Source organism: Idiotropiscis lumnitzeri, chromosome 8 (assembly GCF_059441095.1).
Source record: "Idiotropiscis lumnitzeri isolate Australia: NSW breed Sydney's pygmy pipehorse chromosome 8, RoL_Ilum_1.0, whole genome shotgun sequence".
NCBI lineage: Eukaryota > Metazoa > Chordata > Actinopteri > Syngnathiformes > Syngnathidae > Idiotropiscis > Idiotropiscis lumnitzeri.
This window is the reverse complement of record NC_142398.1, coordinates 20,506,558-20,522,450: the sequence shown is the minus strand read 5'-3', so window position 1 is coordinate 20,522,450 and position 15,893 is coordinate 20,506,558. Positions and strand designations below refer to the sequence as shown.

At 40.0% G+C, this 15,893-nt stretch overlaps 1 protein-coding gene across 1 annotated transcript in view; it reads left to right on the top strand.

The window, feature by feature from the left end:
* Window positions 1-615: 615 nt before the first annotated feature.
* The window catches only part of LOC148332706 (sodium channel and clathrin linker 1-like), a 41,747-nt gene continuing 26,469 nt past the window's right edge, over window positions 616-15,893 (top strand). The window contains exon 1 of the mRNA XM_088302812.1: window positions 616-649. The gene's annotated coding sequence lies outside the window, so the exon portion shown is untranslated. The remainder of the gene's footprint in view (window positions 650-15,893) is intronic.

Genomic DNA, 15,893 nt, shown 5'->3' with positions numbered 1-15,893 from the left:
CAGGCCGCCGAAGGACCCCGATACAATCTTGTAGCCCGATCACTTCCGGTACCCACAACGCCTCCACGTCTGATTCTCTTCTGAGGAACTTTCAATCTTGACTCCCCGTGTGTGATTGTAGATAAAATGCTCTCTTCACCCCGTCTATTTACTTGCTGTCGTTATCATGGGTTTGTGATGACTAGTCGGTGTTTTGTTGATTACCTTGGATCTTTCTTTTATTGGCACTCTCGTAGTGTTCGGTCAAATTGTTGCCCCTTAAAGCAGCAGGCTATGCATACTTGATTTAAAAGTGGACCTCGCTCTTCGTCCTGAAATCGTGCAAACTGTCAAGGACACAGACAGCAAGAGCTAAAGTGCAAACAAATTCTTTGGCGACATGACTTGCAGACTTCAAAACGCCAACCAGACCTTGTACGTCAAACCTGCTGGTGAGTAAGAATAAATTGCAGCGCTGCGATTTAGAGAGCAGACACATTCTCACCGACTCTAATGAGGTGGGAAAAAGATTCTCTTTACCAACATTTCTTTCATCCAGGCCACAAAGCTTTGTGTTTGTTTTTTTTACAAGATTTTATTTGACAGGTTTTGGACGTGTCAGCTTCATTGCCGGATTTGGCAACATCTTGATTCGGTGCACAGCCAACAGGTAAAGCGCTTTTTTATGCTTCTTTATATCGTGGGTTTTGTGTTGTCTGCTTTAACTGTGTTGTGTTTACAAAGTTTTGTGCTCTGAGATGTCGTGGTTTACTGGGAACGCTACTTTGCGTGAGCTTCTAAATTGCCGCCCGAAACTTGTTAGCGATTAACGATGTGAGTGATAATTTGTGGTCTGCTCATGTCATGCAAGTGTTTATTTCCACTCAGACAAATCTGCGTAGTTTGAATGTGATTTATTTGATTCTGTGTATTTGAAAAATGAAACTGTGCATTTCACATTGTTTGGGTTATTTCCTGATCATTGTCCAGGTGTTCTTTGATGTCTCATCAGTTTGCTCGTATTTAGTTCCCCGCTGGCTTTCAGTCTTTGTCATGTCGTTGCTTCTTTTGGTGTTCCTGTCAGTTACTGTTTATGAGTCCATTTCTGTTTTTTTGCAAGTTGGTGTATAAATAATTTTTAATTCCATATGCATTGTTTAGCTTTTCTGTTTTATATTAGGAAAATAAATATATATTTTTTCGTTCGTCCTGTAGTTGGGTCCACCTTTTTCCACCAGCACAAAAACCTGCAAGTTTTGACAGCTTTATCTATATCATGTGATCTTTGCTCAAACACCCCCAAACTGGGAAAAAAAGTTTTCAAAAGCAGGTGTGACAATACCCAGGGCCGTGCAAGTGCCACTGTTAATGTCTGCCTCCCGCACATTCTCACTGGTCTTGCCTTCGGTCATGGTTAACGCTCGCTGTTGTTACCTGTTTGCAGCATGCGCATCAATAATCAATGTGGATTCTCATATTTTCACACTCACCAAACCTACTCCCTTTAGCGCAAAACAATCACCACTTCCAAATGAGCCATTAAGTCCTCGTCATTGCTTGTGTGCGAGCTTTGCTGTGTTGCTGAGACAAAGTCTGTCATCAAAATGATAAAAAAGGAAACAATGACAAAAACAATGTGCATCTCGGGAGGAATGTTTATTTTCAGGAGCTGTCTCTTGCTTCCCCTCGCTCTCCTTCAAAGATCCTTGCTTCGCCCAAACTGAGCGAGTTGGTCCCATGCCACCATGGCGAGTTTGGAAGTTAAAAGAGTGTTTATTGTTTCCAAAGAAATATGAAAATGCGTAGACAATTCATGTCACTGCTTCCTTTTTGAAGTGCGATCTGTGTTTCTTTCCGCTGGGTTTTTGTTTACAGAGGAGAATACACTATTAACTCTTTTGCATGCGTGTGGAAGGTAAATGCTGTCCTGTCATTGTAAACATGATGTGTAAGACATTTTTTTTAATGGTAAATATTACTGACGGCCTCTAGAGAAAATGTGTCAAGATTTGAGTTTAGGAGAATGAGCATCCTTTTGAGACAGAATCCTGGCTCGGATGTAAATTTAAGCCTTAAACATTTATGAGACAATTTGCGATTCACATACATGCAGAAGCACACCGTTGTCATCACATCATGCCTAGCGTATGCATCCCCACCTGTTCACAAGGGACCGACAGGTTGAGTTGTCAGAAACAGGCGGAGGAAATTTAATTCAATGTGATTGCAATTCATTTATTGGCCGCGTAGGCCATATTGTTCACGCTGGCTCCGTGTTGGCTTAAATTAATCATCCGTAATGGCATTATGTCGTCAGACTTATTTAATGGACCCAAAGAGCAATGGTTGTCATTTACAAAAAAACGTGCACATTTGCTGTATGCACAACAGAGCACGATGCATAATTCAAGCATAAGTATAATGAGTAATTGCATTCTCCGCGCTGCAAAATGGCCGTTAGTTATTTATTATCAGTTTTACTGCTTTTTTCCCCCCTGAGTTACTTTCATTTAGCATGTCATGCATTTTTTTCAGAACCGTTTTACCTCCTTTTGATTTACATGTTCTTAGACTGCAATTCAAATGAAATATATTATCTCTCTGTGTCTCTCTGCCGTGTGTTGCCACAAAATACGGGCGGATTCTCTAAGAAGATATGTCGTACATCTATCCTAAACGTCATTCACACCTTTTGACTGGATTCAATTTAGGGGAAAATAAAAGCGGCGAGGGATTTTTCCAGACATCACAGATTCCATCGACTATTCATCCTATCCTTAGATAAACAATTATCTTAACTAGCGAGTATAAAGAGCATAGTTACAACTTTAAGTGCTGCAATTAAAGCGTATTATAGAGTATTAGAGAGTCAGTCAGCTGTGGAAAAAGAGATGGGTGGAATCCCCGCAGCGGTGAGAACAGACGTGAAAAGACAGATTGCCTCATATATGATTGTTAACGCTCCTCCTGTTGCCTGAAAACTGGGGCAACTCGAGGGAGCGAGATCACCTAAAGACATTTAGCGTTGGGCGTCGGAGAAGGTCATTGAGAAGATTATTGCTCTCAATTGTGTTTTGCATGAATTATTTTTCTCCATTGTATTTTGCATGACTGCTACTTTTTATGTCAGACTTATTTGGGGAAACATTGTTGTAGTCACACAAAGTCATGCAATTGTGCAGAGATGGGCCTTCCGTTCCATGAATGGACGCGCGTTCTCGAGATGGAGAACGGAGGATGAGATGTTTTTGAAAAAGGACGGATGAAGCACGGACGGGGAGTGGGTTTTCTAAACGGGTCAAGAAGCGCGTTTATAAAATTGAAATATTTGCACTCGGAGCAGAAGGAAATCTTGTAATTCAATTACGTGTACTGGCCCTTTAAATGAGCGTTCAACTGAGCGTGAGCGAGTGACAATAATAAGGAAGCGTTACTCGTGGCTGTGTGAAGAAGCAGTTGAGAGCCAAAATAAGAAATTAAGTTGCGTCAAAGGGATGAAGTGCAATAAATAAATTTATTTATTTGGGGGTGTCGAAAGCATCTCCCAATGTTTAGAATATAAATAATACTCCATTTAATCACGTGGAGACCGGCAGCTCATTGTCCAAAGCGGCTAATGTTTGTACAAATCCGCTTCTATGGACAAATTTAGCGTTTTTTTTTTTTTTTTTTTTTTTTTTTTTTTGAATCAGGTGTGTTTTCCAGTTAGTTTCAGCCAGCTAATGAGCTTTAAATATTGTTTATGAATTTTTAGAAGTCTGCCATTAGCTCCGCAATAATTGCAATGATGTATAAATTACAAGCATTGAGATGCATAACCAAATCCACTCAGCTCATATGAGCACCTTTTCCTGACAACTGAGCTTTTTTTTTTTTTTTCGTGGCCCACCCGCATGGGCTGTCATGCTTCATTTGGTATCAAATGCCAAGTGTATCTTCCAATGACACAAGATTTCATGATGGTATTAGCTGTAAGTCATCTGGACCCCATGCAGCTGTTAAGGGATGCCTTGTAACGGTACCATTGTGGGACGGGAACATAATGGTGTACCTTGTCAGCGAAGCATGTACCTGTCAAATGTAGACACAGAGCAAGACAAGCTTGTAGTTGGGAAAAGTTCTGCTGTGGAGTATCGGGTTGGAAAGGAGTGATGGGACATGGAAGCTGTTTTCCGCTCATCACCTTCTCTGACACGGACATCGTGGTGATTCTATTTTTGGGGGGGAAATAGCGGCCTTAGGAAGGTGCTCAAAAGCATTGCAAGTTAAGTGGAAGTGGAAGGTGGCGTCAAAAAAATGTTTACCTGTAACATTTGGCCACTGAGCTGGGAGGTCAGTAAAGGTCTCAACTACTTTTTGGACAATCCTTTCCTACGGCCAGTAACTCTGTTGACCACTAATAATGGGAATAGAAAGAATAGTTCCCCTTCAAATATATGTGGGGGACCAGGGTCAGTCTATTCAATTTTTACCAAGTAAAAGAATAAATCTCTCCGGGATAAACAGGATATTGAGTCCAAAACTACTAGTGCGTTAGGTACAAAAGAATGTCGGAATTTGTATTTCTGAAACAGAATTTTAGTCACCCCTTTTCCTGGATTTCTCCAACTCAATGAGGCAGACAAATCTGACAAGCCCGACAGAATTCATGCTATCTTCTGCGACTCATGTAAGCACTATACAGAAGTTACATATTCTATTCTATCTTTGTCAGGCTAAAAAAATGCTCGGTGCACCTAACGCTGACATTATGGTGCTGTGAGCTCTAAATTCCAACTCTCTGGGCCTAATTTGAACACACTGTCCAATGGGAGACGTGAAACTAGCCACGCTGTGAAAAATGACGCATTTATTCAATGTGAAAGAAAGAACATTTTCTTAGCATGATACGTCTTTTAACACACACATATATATATATATATATATATATATATATATATAATATATTTATCTTCATTTCTATAAATGACTGTTCTAGCATTTAAGAAATTGCTGCCATAATTGCTGCAGGACAGAAAACTTGACATTAGTGCTGACAACTCAGTTACTTTCATTTATGAGCACTATGCCAACAGATTTAGCACATTCACCATCCCGGATAGCAGCTGAGTGAACAATGCAACAACAGCAAAATGTTGCTTTTGAAGCTAAGACAAATAAAGTATAACATGTCTGACATAAATCATTCTTATTCTTGCCGTGTGGTTCCCCATTCGAAATGCCCAGCGCTCAATTATTTTTTTCAGGTTGAATGTAACCAGCAGCTGAAAATAATTGGGCTTCATCAGAGCATTTAACATGCCATTACTTAAATCTTTGTGTGGTTTAAGTGCCAGTCATAAAGCAATGGCATGTGGGTCAAAGTTTCATTACACACCTCATAATTCATAGCTTAATAAAGGCAAATCATTTTATGAACTAAAATGATGAGAACCACCCACAAAAAAAAAAGTGGAACGGAATGGAATGGGATTCCCAGGCGTCGCTCCAGAGGGGAGCACCGGTGACCCGCATCCAAAAATCTTCCAATATTTTTATTGCTATTTGGAGCCGTGCTATATCTGGTCTCTGGCCTAGAACCAGATTGCCATGTTTGATTCTGCCAGGGGGCATAAATGCACAGACAACTTAGCCCGAGGCTCAATAAAATCGATTAACAAGATGAGTAGGCTCTTGCAATGAATGAAGGATTTATTTATTTATTTATTTTAAACATGTGTTCCTTAAAAACAAACATTCTTTTTTAATAAATGTATATATTGTATGATTATTTTCTATTTTATTTTATTTTATTTGACAACTACCGTAAAAGAGAGCTGTGGAGAAAAAGATGAGAGCAGAAAGGAGACAGAACTAGTGGCCAGGTGACGATGAGGATGACACCGAGTTAATACGGTTTGTCACAGCTCACCAAGTGCCTTCTTCGTAGGAGCAGAAGATCTGAAGCCAGCAGATTTTCAAATTTTCAACACATTTTAACCCACACAATGTAGCATACGACTGAGCCATCAACATCAAGGGTTTCCTCCATTTCTTCGCTTTCTCTTACTCCCACTGCAGGAGACTAGAAGAGCACTTTGCCAAGAATAGAGCTTTGTCAACGTTTAACTGCTAAGAAAAGTGCGAAATGCTATTTGTTGTTTGTCCGACCATACGGTGCCAAGCGGCATGTGGCACAATCAACAGTGTGCACTCTGACAAGGCAGATGATGGCACTTGGTGGACGCCGACACACACGTCTAGCACAACATATAATCTTGTTAATGATGTCAGCAAGATGAAAACAAGATCGTTGTCTATGGAAGAAAAACAGTAGGAATGTAGTTCAAATTGCATTTGAACTTTGCGTTTCATCGTTCCTTCTTAACGAAGGATTCTATGTTGTACGTTTCACCGACATCTATGAAAATTTGTAACATCGTAAAACATACAAAAATGTGTTTCTTTGCTTGTTTCTTACTTTTTTTTTTTTTTTATCATTTGAAATAACATTCCTTTAAGAACACAACTAAAATGCCAGTAAAGGTTGTGTGAGGTGCATGTGCCCAGCGTCCACTGTAAATATGATGCCATAAATCTTGTTCATGTGACATATTTATTTGAAGCTTGACTATTGTCTTTGTCCCAAACAATGCAACAGGAGTGTGAACAGCTGCTCTGGCTTTCATCCAGTGACTATGAAAAAAAAACAACTAGGCAGTTATCACAGGGCTGTGGGGTGGTCTTAGTTTAATTTTGCAGCTGGCTCCAAATATTGGAATTGTATTTTCGGTGCGAATATACTATTTCAAGGTTTGAACAGTTACAAAAAAAATAAAATAAAAAATACTTATTTTCACAACAATAAGCCTCACCTAAAAGTCCAAAATGATCTCCAAGATGGAGATATATAATGACGAGCACCTTTTTAAAGCCGTCATTTAATTTTTTTCAAGTTCGGCGGGCCGGATTCAAACGTTTAATAGGCCGCATGTGGCCCCCGGACCGTAGTTTGCCCACGCCTGCTCTAAATTGTACCACAAAAGACTTGTGCTTCATAACATTATTATGCCACGTCCTGAAATATTCGCATGGAGTGTGCATGTAACTGACGGCGTAGTATTTGCTTTTTCAAGTATATTTTTGTATTTTTAGATAGGTTTACTCAATACAAATCTTTATTTTTGGAGGGAGTCTACTTTGGAAAGAAAAATAGCAACAACTGAAGAAATACAAAAAAAAATAAAATGAAGATTTCAATCCATGTTTCTCATTCATGTCATTTAATGTGATTTGAACACATCTCACGCTTCATGTTGACAGAAAATGATCTGAGAGCTCATTCCTGTTTTCAGCAAAAATGTTTTCTTAATGAGACTTTCTTAACATTAAAAAGTAAAATGAAACTACTTTAATAATATAAGAATACTTCCTTCAACTCACATGAGGTATTAATTAAGTCCCTGGGGTTCCAGTTGTGTGCGTGTGCGTGAGCGTGCGTGCGTGTGTGCGTCTTTGTCCGTGTGTGTCCATGTATGAGAAGAAAGAGAATGAGAGATAACAAGTGTGTAGGTGTTAGACGGCAAGACTGAGTGAGAATACAATGACAGTTTTTGCAGTCTGGACGCTCAGGTTGCGCTCAGCTGATCTAGACGCCATCAAAAGGCGAAAAAAATATCACGATTATTTAACGATACAGCCGCGAGAAGCAATGGCGGACAAAGCTGCCGAAAACGGTCAGTGGCGAAAAGAGGGTGCTTAAGAACTGATAAATCTATGGAGCGCCGGTGAATTCAAGCACATAATCTTTGAAATCGCCACCAATGTGTCAGGAATGACACTACAATCTGGAAACGGATTTTCATGAACACAACAAAGTTGCCAGAAACTCTAACTGGATGGCGTTCGACTTCCAAAGTTTGGATGTCGCTGACCAGCAATTCTATTACCTGTTCTTTGGTGGACAAAGTATTTAATCGTGCATGTCGCTCGACTTTTGTTTTACTGACTAATGTCATTTGCATTTGTAACTACCATCGTATTCTTCTCAACCCAACTTTATTTATTGAGCAGTTTAAAAAAAAAAAAAAAACAACCATAGCTGAATACAAAGTGCTGTACATAAAAGAAGAAATAAAATAAGAATAAATTAGTAACATAAAAACAGTAAACAGTCACATAAAACGCTAAAACAATACCGAGTCTCATGCTGAGTCGAAAGCCAAAGAATAAAAATGCATTCCAAGATGATTTTTTTTTAAAGATGGGCAAAGGGGGGGTTGCCTAATGTTTAACAGAAGGTCGATCCTCTCTGAGGCTCAGTAGCTCCGCTATTCTCTGGTCCGCTGACTTGAGGCAGCGGAGGCTTCCTTTCTGTGTACACAAAAGCATCTAATTATCCGTTTCAATGCATGTCTTCGATAGTTTGTTGACAATGATGCAAAGCCGCAGCTTGTTTGAATTGTTTGTAAATGCTGGATGATGTTGGTAAAAGCCGAATCTTGCAATCGAAATACTTAAAACTCATTGACTACCAGCCGAGAAAAAAAAAAGGATCTTTGACGTCTTTTGCCGTCAATGGTATTAAACGACTTAAGTCAAAGCAAAGTTACTTAAAGGGGAAGTCAACACCCCAAAAAACATGGCATTCTGATTTGTATCGCATTTGTGAAATGAGTTAAGCAGCAAACTCTGCCTGTTTTTTAGCCATCTCATTGGGCGGCCATTTTGTCATTTCTGTCGACTGAAAATGCAATCATAGTTGCTCAGGGGTGAGAAACGACCAATCACGGCTCACTGCTGTTTTCTAAAGTTGAGCTACGAATGGTTGTTAGCTCAGCCCCGAGAAACTGTGATGTCATTTTTAGATGACGGAAGCAACAAAATGGCCGCCCTCTTGAGATGGAGAAAATGTGTAGATTTGCTGCTTATCTCATATTCCACAAATGCAATATTAATTACAATGCCATGTTTCGACTAGTGGGCCTGCATTGAAAAAAAATATTTTTTAAGAAAATTGGGGGTTGACTTCCCCTTTAAAAAATATTTAAAAAAACAAAGATACAAACATTTTGCGCTTAGCTCACTATGCTAAGGTCTTGCGTGACGTCATATTCAGTTAATTATTTAATGTTTCTTCATATATAGTGTCACGACAAACCATTTTCTCACAAAACATAATATTCATATTGTCTAAATAAAAAGAGGCTTGAGCTCATTATGCCTATTCATTATCTCTCTTTGTATCAACCAAATATCATAGTGCCACCCAAAAAATAAAATGAAAATGTGACCCCGACTTCGGTCGAACCACCAGGAAAAATACAGCAAAATCATTTTCAGGAGAATTTTGCAGGGAAAAAAAGGAAAATCACAAGGCTATAGATGAAGAGACATAAGTGTCAAAGGTGTAACATTGCTATGAGGATTCTTGTGAAGTTCACAAGCCTGTTGAATGAGGAACTCTGGTTCTTGCCGACGGTGCTTCTTTTCCTTGCATAGGCAGAACAAAGGCAAATGTTCAACATGTCTCCCTCACATCCCAATTAAACCGTCACATTTTTGCTACACTAGCATCATTAGGATTTTTTAATGAAGGAACAAAGTGCACTTTGATGTGAGACGCAACAGGAAGGACATTCTTGGACTGCTGCTTGAATACATTCTTCCTGCTCTCTGGGCACGATCCATGAAATCTTTAGTATGCCACGGGATGCAACTTTTTTTTTTTGTGCTATGGTCTAAGTAGGCAAATTTGTTTTCAATTTTAGCAGGGTATGGTAATTAAAAAGTGTGCACTTCATGCCATTGGAAAGTTAGTTTTATTTATTTATTTATTTTAGATACGATGTCAGACAAACTGTGCTGATTTAGCAGATTACAGAATGCTGCGAATTGAGTTGTTCCACACGCGGGCTGTTCACACTCATTTCACATTCCACTGAGAGAGAGGTTAGGATATTTTTAACCGAATCATATTTAAATGAGACCTCTGAAAAGTTGATTGTTCTCTTCATTACAGCCAATGAGGAAATGGTTGCGCAACACCCTGCTGTGCGTTCTAAGAAAGCAAAACTAAGGTCTTTAATTAAAATCTGAGGCAAACTCTTCTACAAATCTTGCATTTGTACACATTTGAGAGTACATTTATTCTACAAATGCTGCACCAAAAAAAAAAAAAAAGCCTTGTCAGAAATCTGTGCACCCCCAGTGAAGTGATTATTTAATGTGACAAAATATGTTTAGAAATAATTTTCTCAACACCACTTTTTTTGTCTCGTCGCACTTTAGCCTCGGGAGGGGAAAAAAAAATCCTGGAGCGTGCCTTTTGTAGTGAGGTCATTCAAATGTTCAAAACAAAGTCACATGACTATATCAACTGAAATCATATTCAATATAGATAAGCGTACCGGAATATCAAATAAATCCAGTGTTACAGATATCAACTATTAAATTCTTGGGAAACAAGCCACTGATTCCATTGCATGAAATTTAAATAAAGTTTGTAGATTTGCCAGATATAACATTTATTGGCAAATAAACCTTATTTTCTCAAGTAATCCATTCATTGTATGGTTGCTTTAAGAATGATTTCATCTCTAACGAATGTAAATGATCGTCTGGAAGGGCCTCCCGGTTTTGCTGCACTCTGTAAGTTACGTTAGTTCAAACGGGGGACACTCGTCTTTCGGCTAATCAGAATGCAGATTCCAATTTGAAACTGGGCTCTCTTTCCCCACCGTCATTAAGCCACCATTTTGGCTGAAATGGTTCACCACCAACAACCATCTCGGGTAATCGGACGTTTCGCTTAGAAATGCGTCGCGGCGTCGAGTTCCACTCGGCGTAATCATTACCAGTGTGTCGGCCCCAGGGGGAGTCTGCTTCACACTGGAAGCACCTAATTCATAAAACTGCTTCCGAAGGCGCGCTGCTTCCTGCTGGTATCTAAGTGCTAAACTCTTTTCCTCTTCCGTTTTAAATATTAATTGCCCTTCGGATCCCTCTTTTTAACCACGGCACTGTATTTTTATTCTTTTCTCCTAATTGAAATACATGCATTCAATTCGCATATCTTATTCACTTTACAGTTACATTTGAATGTGTCAGCTGAGGGCAACCGAGTCCAAACCAGGCAGCCGAGCAGATGATATATTTTCTCTAGTTACTGAAGCGGGGGGGGGGGGGGGGGAATAAAGTGTTTTATTTTTCTCGAAGCGTTGCTAAAAGTCGACTTGTGGCAGAGGTGACCAAGTTTATTTTAGTTCACAAAAAATAACAAAATAATTACAACTATAATTGAAAAAAACATCACGGATTAAAATGAAAAGCAAAATGATTTTATGAAACAAAAACTAAATGAAAGGTCGTTTTACGTTTACAAAACTAATTCAAGAAAAAAATGTTTGTTATCGTCTTTGGGAATTAATTTATTGCGCGAGCGTTTTGGGTTGTTTTTAAATGTATTTATTTCGATATTGGTCATCTGGGTGTTGCAGTCCTCTTCATGTTTGTCGCACGGAAAAGTCATCAAGCAGCTGCTAATAAAAAAGAAAATGAACAAATTCTACACAATACTTTTTTAATTTTATTCAAACAAAAACTAATACTAAAACTGTTTTTGGAAAAAAAAAACAGACAAGACACCCTGAAAACGTATTAAAACTAGCTAAATTTAAAAAACAAAACTCAAACCAAAATAAAAACTATAATAAAAATTCCAAAACTATAATAATCCTGGAGCCGACCCCTGATTTTCATTAACATTCGTCAGAAAAGTTGACAAATCCAGCATGACTTTGATTTTAAATTTTTTTTTGACTGAGAATTCTGAAAACTGTCGCGGCCCAATTACAGTATTTGTGTACAAAAAAACTAAATAAGTAAATTGTGCTTATGTCGCCTTTTAAAGTCATCACCCAAAGTTATCTGGGATAGCCTCCAACTCACCCGTGACTTTCTGAACGCAAGCGTTAAATAAAACGATGAACTGCTGCCCCCAGCGGCCTACGGAAACGTACGTGTCAAGGAACACATCTGGCATCAAAAGCACCACAATTGCTTGTTACCACCTCACGGATGAAGGCGTTTGTTTTTTTTTTGTTGTTTTTTTTTAACTGTTTGAGCACTAAAAATAAAGGCGTGCATTCTTTGCAAATCCTTTGCAACCTTTTACGTGATGCGTTTTGTATCCGAAAGCAATTTTCATTTTAATTGCATTGTGCTTTTGGGGACAATTTGGTCATTTGTAAAACATTCTTTTTTTGTCCAATGTACAAATCGCGCATCCACGTTCAAAAAAATCTCTGCTCTCTCAACGCTTTCAGTGCTTCCTTTTCTCTGTGAGACTTTTTATTCCAGAAAGGGAGGAGGGGTTGCTGTTTAATGCTAAGTGCCAATTAATAGCACTCCAAGGTCACAGGGCCAAACTAGCCCACTCTCTGTCTGCACTCCAAGCACTTTGTCTCCGAGACAGGCAACCCTCTGACACGCACACACACACTGCAGAGCTGTCGCCAAAACTTTTATTTTTTTCTCACACTGTCGTCCCCACTATGCTCCCTCTCTTCTCTCTCCAGCCTGCTCTCATCCTTTCATCAGCTGGCCAGCTTTCTCTCCTCGATCAAATGCTTCTCTCGTCTTCCTCCTTCCAAAAAAAAAAAAAAAAAAAAAATAAGAGGTCCGAGTGTTCTGTTAAACGCGCTGGAGCGTTACTACGATAAAACGGATCTAAAACTCGGCCTGTGTTCCTGCATGCGCGCATCCATGTCTGTGTCTTTGCGTCTCTCCGGGCCTACGTTGGGATTTGCGCGCTCTGCTGACGTGTGTGCGTTGAAAAGCATCTGACGTATTGCAGGAATAGCAACTTTCCCTTTCAAACGTGTGCGTGTTTGTTTCATACGTCGATTCATCCCACATGCTTCCCCTTGGCAATCCAAACTAATAGGATCTCATCATCTCCCACTGCGCTCATTCAAAGACGACAAGCGAGTGACTGACAGGTGCGTGCAGGAACGGCACACACACACACACACACACGAGCGCAAAACACACGAGCCAAAACTTTGTGAGTGCATCACAACACAATGGAACTGGAACTTAGATCCGTCCTCGTTTTGCATTATACATCTAAGCGTGTTCACACGAATCAACAATAAAGATGACAAAATCCTCTTTCAAGCTAAGTTTAGCCTTTGTTTTCTGCTTTTTTCACAAGAGCGTGTGTGTGTGACCTTGTTTGGGGCAAATTAAAAGCTCACAACAGATCATGAAACAAACTGCCATGTTGGTATAAACTGTGATCTATAACGCAGCAGAGAAGTACAACTATGTTAAATTGTGTGCGTGTGCACGCGTGTGCTTATGTACCCACTCACAAAGCAATTAGACGGACCCCCAACCCTTTAAATGAGATCGTTGCTGATTTATTGTGTCATTCAATTTGCTAAAATTAGTTAGCATTGTGTACGTTGAGTTGCTTTTAGAAGATGATGATTATGGTATTAAATGTGGCAATTTGGTTTTATATGACAATATAACAGTCCACCTAAATTCTAGAATGTTCAAAATATTGAGCTAGTTTTCACCAAAGAGCCACCAAAGAAGACAAGAGTCCATTTCCGAGCTTGTGTTTACACGTCGCATCGCATCCGTATAAAACATCCTTCCATCCATTATCTGACCCGAACAACTATCCGAGCTCACACTCACGCGCTGGGACAATGTAGAGCAGGAGTGGGCCAAATTTTTGATTGGTGGGCCACAATGGGTTCTAAAATGTGACAATTTTAAATGAAAGTGAACAAAAGCATTCCAACAAAATATGTCTTTGACACACCACAGTATTTAGAAAATAAAACATTAACAAGGTTTATTCATTTAATTTTTTTTTTCAAGTTCGGCGGGCCGGATTAAAACGTTTAGCGGGCCGTAGTTTGCCCACACCTGATGTTTAGTGTCCAATCAACCTACCATGCATGTTTTTGGAATGTGGGAGGATAATTGTTGAACTCATTCACTGCCAAATCAGGTCAAAAGTACTTTCTGACTTCTATCTCAGTCAATGGCAGCGAATGAATTAAAAGTAATTGTTAACTAAACGTGGTTAATTGACAGCTCTTGTGAATGTGAATGAGCCTTCCAATGTATATCCTTATTTCCCCTCACTAGCCCACATGGGTGCACGTTATAAAAAGATCATATAATGTCAGAGAATGATATCATTGCCCACCCCCCCCTGCTCCCTCAAACCCGACCTATAATGAGAAAGTTGGTATTTTTGTGTGAAAGACGGCAAGTTAAAGGAGTCATCACGTATAAAGAAAACGGTCCCGGGTCACGCTCCTGCCGGCCCCCAGGAGATGAATCGTGCTTGGGCCTTTTTACGAACGCTCGTCTGCCTTGGCCGGAGTGACAGCCTTGCAACCAAGGGCCGAGTGTTTTCCCGATAGAGAAAACAATATGCGTGCGACTCAAAGCACATTGGTAATTGTTTCATGTTTTATTCTAACAGTAAGTCCAAACATTTTCGAGGCTTTTATTTGTCAATTATTTATTAGAAATTGTCGGTTGCGAGGAGAGGAGGACGTTTGGGCAAATCTACAACCTTGTAGTTCCAAGATGGTGTAATGAAGTCATGACATTGTGGCTTGGCTGCAAGTTAATTCTGAACAAGTCATGGCCTCGCCTCTAATGAGAACGCTGAGCTTCTTTTCTGTGAAGCCTGTCGACAAAGCCAAATAATCGGTTTTGGTTGTGTGATGATTACGCTGTCATGGAGCTAAAAGCCAAACAGATGAGTTGACTTGATCATTCTGACAAAGAGTGGTCAGGTATAAAGGCTCTTTGTGGAAAATACTCAAATGGATGAAATGTATTATAGTGCGTATCTCACAGAAGAACCACTCATGGATTATTGCCTATCGTGTTTTTTTTGTCCTCATCGTCCCTCTGTCCTTATTCATAAAACTAATCATCTGCCATCCCCATCCGTCCTCGTCCTTTTAAAGTCGGTCCTAACTTCTCGCCAGCACCAAGACCTCAACCGCAGGTTTTACTCAATCAGTACTTTTATTTTTATTTTCTTCTCGTTTATATTTTACAGTCAAGGGCGATATTTGTTAATTAAAAAAGGTGCAACAAAAAATATGTTTGTGGCCAGGGCTGGAACGAATTAATGATATTTCAATTTGTTTCAATGGGGAAAATGTATTTGGTTTACTTTTGTGTAAATCGAGTGACCGGCTTGGCCGCAGAATAAGCAGAGGTGAGCAAATGACAAAAAGCCGCCGGTCCGTCATCTGTCAACAGCCTCGTTACCCATCCGTCATCATCAGCCCGACATTTTTTCAAGCCGAAACAAACTACAACTATCAGTCAGTCAGTCAGTCCGTCATGTTCTTTCAACAGCGCTTCCGTCAGTAAATTTCAGCGGTCTGCCAGTCCGTCTATCGTGAATTCATCAGTCTGTCAACAACCCCCCCCCCAAAAAAAACAAAACTCCTTGTTGCTGTCTTATCCAGGAAGCCCGACGTGTTTCCTTTCATGGTCAATGCAAGCAACCCTGCTTGTTTTCAGCCCCGCGAACAAACACACGAGACAGGCGGGGCGTGTTTCTGTCAGACATCAGCGAAACGGACGTCGGTCGGTGACAGTCTGACGGGCCTTCCATCCGTACTGACGGCATTCCCGCCTTTGCTCTCGAGCGGCGATTCAACCCAAGCTTCCCGCGCAAAACCCCGGCACATGACCCACTACGCCGTCGAATAAAACACAGAAGGCACCAGTCGAACATTGTTCGCATTCCCGTGCCGTATGAATGATGAGGCTTCAAAATGAAATGTCTGCTATGTTGAATTGCTTATGCTCCGATTGTAAATCCTGAAAGCAAGAGTGAGCAGGTATGCGCACGTGAGACGTTTTAATTCATGACATAG